Source organism: Emydura macquarii, unplaced genomic scaffold, assembly GCF_026122565.2.
Source record: "Emydura macquarii macquarii isolate MOO-44397 ecotype Brisbane River unplaced genomic scaffold, CSIRO-AGI_Emac_v2 contig_2897, whole genome shotgun sequence".
Lineage (NCBI taxonomy): Eukaryota > Metazoa > Chordata > Testudines > Chelidae > Emydura > Emydura macquarii.
Window position 1 is genome coordinate 19,919,203 of NW_027133034.1, and position 6,503 is coordinate 19,925,705.

Consider the following 6,503-nt stretch of genomic DNA (forward strand, 5'->3'; position numbering starts at 1 on the left):
GTCGGGAGCGTTGCGAGGTGAAAAGAAGCCCGCACGGGGCACTTTACCTGTTGTCGCTGCAGTACAGCAGTCACCGCGCTGCCCTGACGTCATCATGCCACATCATCGTGTGTCACTGCATCACATCACAGCATGGCAACATCACCGTGGCTTTGCTAGAGCATGTCACCACAGTAATGAGAGTCTGATCGAAAAGATCCCTCTGGCTCTCTGGATGCATAGGTTGTGGTATCGCATCAGCAAGGCAGTGTTGCCATAGCTCAACAGATGGCCATAGTAGATGTTGTGTTGTCACCTTTTGCCTCTATTCAGGGCTGCTTACAGTCCCTACTTTTGGTTTATATATTTATGCTGTGCAGTTATATCATTATAACATCTTCCTTCCTGGGACTATAATGGACTTTACAAATGTTCATGAAATCTTAGAACACTGCTATTAGATAGCTATGCACACTTATTCCAATTTTACAGAAAGTTACCGTCGGGCCTCCATGCAAATAGGCCACTATTACACACAACCAGGACAAAATGTGATGTGTTATATACCCCAGTTTCCAAGGTTAACTCCCAGTAAAACAATGTAAAATGATTTCTATATGTAACCTGATCTATGGATTGTGTATTAAGTATTTTGATTACTTAAGAATTCCCAGATATCACTCTGAGATTCGACAGGTTCTTGTCCCAAAATCAGGCCCAGTGTTATTAAGCTTACTGTTCAGTTGGGAATCCCAATGTGCACAGTTGCAGTACTCACAGTTTAGGAACCCTTCTGTATTTAATAATACATTTAGCAAAGTCACAGACACTCTAACCCAGCAAGGTAGATAGAGATAATACAGGATGTACATCTGAACATCCATATGCTCACACCAGCCCTTGCAAAACAACCTGAAATGTTAACCATTAGCTTCCTGACCATCACTGTGTCAGAGTGGTAGGCCTGAGTCAGCTGCACTCTTTCCAGAGCAGCTCCAATCAAGGAAGGCAGAATGGAGCTGATAAGCAAGTTGTGCCTAATTTCTGGATGGAGCAGAGCTGAAAGGTTAATTAGGCCATTAGGCAGAGCCTACAAACAAAGAGGTATGGGAAGAAAGTGGAAAAGGGAGGAAGCAGGCAGCAGAGGGTGGAGTGAGTGTGTGTGTGAGCATTGTGTCCTTACCTGTTACAGGAGGTGGTACCCCCTGGAACTGCTAGGCCAGAGCTGTATATATTGTGAAGAGGGTGGGAACACATTGAGTGAATAAATTGTACAAGGTGTTGAACCAGCTCAAGGGTCTATCCCTTTCCTAATAGTTCCTAACTTTCTGTTAGTTTTTTTGAATGTCACTGAATGTTGAGCAGATGTTTTCAGAAAATTATCCACAATGACTCCAAGATCTGTTTCTTGAGTGGTAACAGCTAATTTAGACCCTATCGTTTTGTATGTATAGTGGGGATTTTTTTTTCTTGGGTGCATTACTTTGCACATATCAACATTGAATTTCATTGCCATTTTGTTGCCCAGTCACCAAATTTAATGAGATCTCTTCGTAACTCTTCACTGTCAGCTTTGGACTTAACTATTTTGAGTAATTTTGTATTGTCTGCAAATTTTGAGGACTAAAGCCTAGTGATTAGGATACCCACATGGGAAGTGGGAGACCCTAGATTCAGTCCTCCTGCTCCAATGACTTCTTAATTATTTATACTAAATGGAACAGATTCAACAGGAGAGACTGAAGGAGCCCCACATCAGAAAATGCTATAGGTTTAGTGGATGGCTGACTTTCACTGGCATTACTGGAATGGATTTTTTTCTATCTACATGAAGCTTCAGTAGGGATGGCCTTCTAGTATAAGAAAATCCTAATTTCATTCTTATTGGCAGTATCAGAAGAGTAGCCAAAGATGGGTGTTAATCTACCTGAGTATTAACTATATTCTTACCTGCAGATGTAGTTCCTCCAAATCAGGGTTGATGCAGATTGGCAGGCTAGGGTTCTGCTGCATGTGCTACATCTGTTCCATGGATAAATGATTTCAGGCCCCACGTCTGTATATCTAGAACCTCTCACACTTAAATTCACTTAAAGATACAAAGAACTCTAACAGTAAGCTTTTAACCTAGTTATAAGGAGCAAATGGAAAATAAGGAAGATGTGAAAGGGAGACCTTCAGAGGGTGGAGTCTATCAGTTCTCAGTGCTCAAATGTGAGACATAATAAGATTATCTTATGTCCCCATCATTACTACAGTATCTGCGGACTTCACAATCTTTAATATATTTATCGTCACAATGCTCCTGTGGGGTAGAGAAGTGCTATTATCCTCATATGCACATGAGGAACTGAAGCACAGAGAGGCTAAGTGACTTGCCCAACGTCACACAGCAAGTCTGCACCAAACCAGGGACTTAAACCTAGGTCTCTCAACTTCTAGGCTAGTGTCCAAACCATTGGACAATCCTGCCTCTTTACTAAAAGCACTCCAAAGCCAGCATGCAAAGAAACCGTCTAGACATTGTGGATTTAAGGTCCCTTCAGCATACAAATGAAGGCATAGTTCTGAGAGGACAAGGTGTAGGCAAAATGTAAATGTGCTCTTTCAAAATGCTTTATGCTGGATCTGTCACACACTTTATGCACTAGGGTTAGAACTTCAGTGTTCAATACTGAGAGAAAACCTGTGTCTTTCTAGTGTACCTATATATAGCAATGTACCTCTCCAGTGTCTTTTTATTGTCCTTTTGAGAGGTGTCTGAGTCAGAATTCTGAACATGAGCTCTCTGAAGTTTCAGGAGGGTCATCTGAGTTCATAATCTCTGTGAGGCATCTTGTCAATTTCAAACACAAATGCCTGGGATCCTTTTCTTTCTGGGGGTTCTTTGTGTCAGTGAATGGTAGGCCATGGCAGTTATGGCCACAAAGCCTTCTTAATTAAGTGAATCAGGTACTGCTCTAAAAGCATGCCCTTACCTGATCCACCTCTGGAGCTGCTGAAGTTCCAACTGCATCAGACGCTGCATAGCTTGCAGCCAACTGGAACCTGCTTGATCTTAGGTATTAAATTAACCTTAGGAAGAAGGTTTGCATTAAGACTTACAACTACAGGGAGAATGACTGACTCACGAAATTATGGGCTACAGAGCTTTTTACCTCTGGGTCACTAGTTCAAACCCAGCCCAGGTCAGTAATGATTGAAACTTGTTATCTAACGGGTCTTGTGGTGGCCTATGTGAAAGAAACTGATGGTGTCATTCTAGTACCAGTTGGCACCCTTCTTGGGAGTTTTAGCAGAGTGGACAATGATTGAATAGCCATGGAGACTGAACTACCTTATCATCTAAAAGACCTTCAGGTCAAAGTTGTGAAGGCACTTTGTCAGGGTGGGGTGAAGAAGCTTGAACTGCTGTTTCCTGTGCTGTGCTTGTTGTGTGGATAGATAAAGGACTTCAGCTTCTAGGGAGGAAAATGAGGTATCTTTCAGAAACACTGATTTCTCTTTAAAGTGGTATTTATTCAACATTGTTCATATTTTCCTCCTCAGAGTTAAATGGATCACTTCCTTTTTAACCCAAGGCCTACAAAATCCAAAAATATTCTTCAGATAAACCCCATTCCTGCAGCCACTGAAGTCGACAGCACATTTTGTTGTGGAATTAAATATGTAGCATTTTGTTTGTTTTTGATAACAGAGTTTTCTGGAATCATCAGTAGAATGCATTTTTAATTTGGCTGCCTTATTGCAAAATGTTTGATTACTTTTTCTTTGCAATTCTCTTTTATTGCCTTCATGCACTTATATGACCACTGTTATGGCATAATAAATAATAATACTAAGCTCTTATACAGTATTTTTCTTTGGTAGATCTCCAAGCACTTTACAATGGTGGTCAGTGTCATTTGCATTTTACAGGTGGGGTAACTGAGGCAAAGAGTAATAAGTTACTGAAGGCCCCCCAGCAGGCCAGTGATAGACTCAGAAATAGAATACAGGTTTCCTGAGTCCCAGTCCAGTGTTCTGTCCACTAGGAATGAACTTCTCCTCTGACTAATGTAACACCTATATATTCCACTGGTCATCAAATTAAGTCTCTATATAGTAACTTAACAACAAAAAGATCTCCCTTTGTTTTGAATGTAGACTGAAATTCTGTTGTGGCTTTATTTTTATTACCAGTTCTTTATATCTTTCCTTTCCTCTCAGAGACTACTTTTTAAACATTTAATTATATATTATCATCCCTAAATACTCTGCATTTTAAACTATTTAAACAACTTTTTCTTGCAGATGCATGATAAATTAAGTAAAATCACTATATTAATACTACTACTAATAATTAAAAATGTATATATATTTGGGGATCATAGTATGTTCTCTAATTCATACTATGGTAACTGCCATATGTTTTCAGGAATGCCACATGTTGTGAATGACCAAATAAATTACGATTTAAAGTTGACACTAAAGCACCGATCCTGCAAACACTGACTTCACAGCACAGTTCCTATGAAAATTAGCCCCAACATGTCTCCAGCTAGACATCCTACAATGCAGGCACCCAAAATCAGTAGTCACTTCTGAACCTTTTTGCCATAGAGTATTAGAAGGGAAGTAGGTGCTGTAAACTTGGTGTTTTACTAAAAGTCCTTTCAAAGCATTATAGACACGTCTGCTTGGGGCTGTGAAAGACTGATGGCCTGTTAGCACTGTAAAAGGAGAAAGAAGCAATCTGACACGTGACCAGCAGCCCTTCCCCATTTGTTTGAACCTGTTTCAAGGACTATGTGCAGGGGAAACCAGATATCAACAGGTAGAGGGGAATTGACCAGAGATCTTCCAAATATTGCTAGAGAGCAGTAATCTTGTGTGCTAACAGAAGCCAAGCAGTGGTGTACCTAGTGGGGGGCCCTGCCCACAGGCACTGGCCTGTAGGGGGGCGCTGGCTGGAGCCTCCCAAGCAGCATGCTGGCCATGGATTTTAAAGAGGTTCTTCTTCTCACTGTCTGAATAGTTTGGGGTGTCAGAAACAGAATCTATTTTAAACTACTCATACAATTTCTTTCCAGTTTTGTGCACTTGAGTGTCAGTGTCTTTCTGTTGTTCCCCAGATTCATCAGGACCTTGTACCTTGAACTAGCCAACCCTCATCAATTCCTTAATTGGATTTTTGTAGTACAAAATCTGTAAAACAGCATCATAAGAAAATGACTAGCAATTTAAATGATCCAGTTAAACATGACCCAATCAGAATGGCTAATTCTCCTGTCTCCCTTTCCCCCATTCCTATTGTACATAATCCTCAAATGGCTGTTCCAAAAGGGGGGTGTGGGTAAGGCTGGCTGTGCCTCAGGCAAGGAGTGTCTTCAGCGCCACCCCCCGTCCACTTGTTAAACTTTTGAATAACTTATTTTGTATTGATTTGTAGCTCATTTCATGACTTTGATGCACAGTTTGCATTCATGTTTTATCATGTCACTAGGATCTGTAAATCTGTATTTATTCATGCCATATATAAGCAAATAAAAAATTGTTTCCTCAAAACTTATAGAAATGTTTTAATTTTAAGAATAACTGAAACGTACTAACATCAAGAAATTGAACTGTGCACCAACATTTGGTGGATCAGTATTAAATAGTGTTACAGTAGGTGACAGCCTTAGAATGTTAAGCCTAGTCCTTTAGTTCCAAAGGTCTCTTTTTGCAAAAGGTCATCTTTGCCCTCACAAACTGAAGCACATCATCAGATTGATCCAAAGACTGGATGACGGCATTTTCAAGCGATAAAATAGGAAGCAATGTCCATCTCTCACTGGCCATCATTAATCAAAGATATGTTTTAATGTGCCTGAGCTTTGAAAAGCTGCGCTCACCACTGACCGGCCGTGGGAGCAGAATCCTTAAAGCTATCCATGCACTGGGAAAAATGTCCTAAGCTCTGCATCATGAATGAACTGAAGAACTTAGAGTGGAGAGTGCTTCCTGTGTGGCAAAATGTGATAGATGTTGTCCAATTCGACATAGAGGTCTTTATCATTGACGTCCAAACATTCCCCGTGTGTCAGTGTCCAGTGAAAGTCTGAACAATTGTTCAAGAGTGTTATTGTTTTCCTGTCTGCCTGCAGCTTACTAAGGTCATACAAAACCCCCAAGTCTTTTCGTGGTGCTTCATTTGTCCGAATATTTCTTCGATGGGCAGTATCCACGAGCGAGCAAAAAAACTCCCTCTTGAATTTTTCTTCTGAGCTTCCCTCACCTCATCTCTGCCCTCGTAATCAGTTTTTTCTTCCATTGAATACTAGTTTTACTTCAAAGTTCAAACATTCTATTTTCCTTTTTGTCAAAACAACAAAAACAGCACCCGGAGCCTGGCACTCCAGATAGTCACCTGCTCCTAAATCCAGCCCTGGGGGAGGGAGGATGAGGGTCCAAAAATTAGGAATCAGGAGGGAGGATGAGGGTCCAAAATAGCTTTGACTGTGGCTTGCTTAAATTGACCAATGCAATAACCCTTTTCAGTT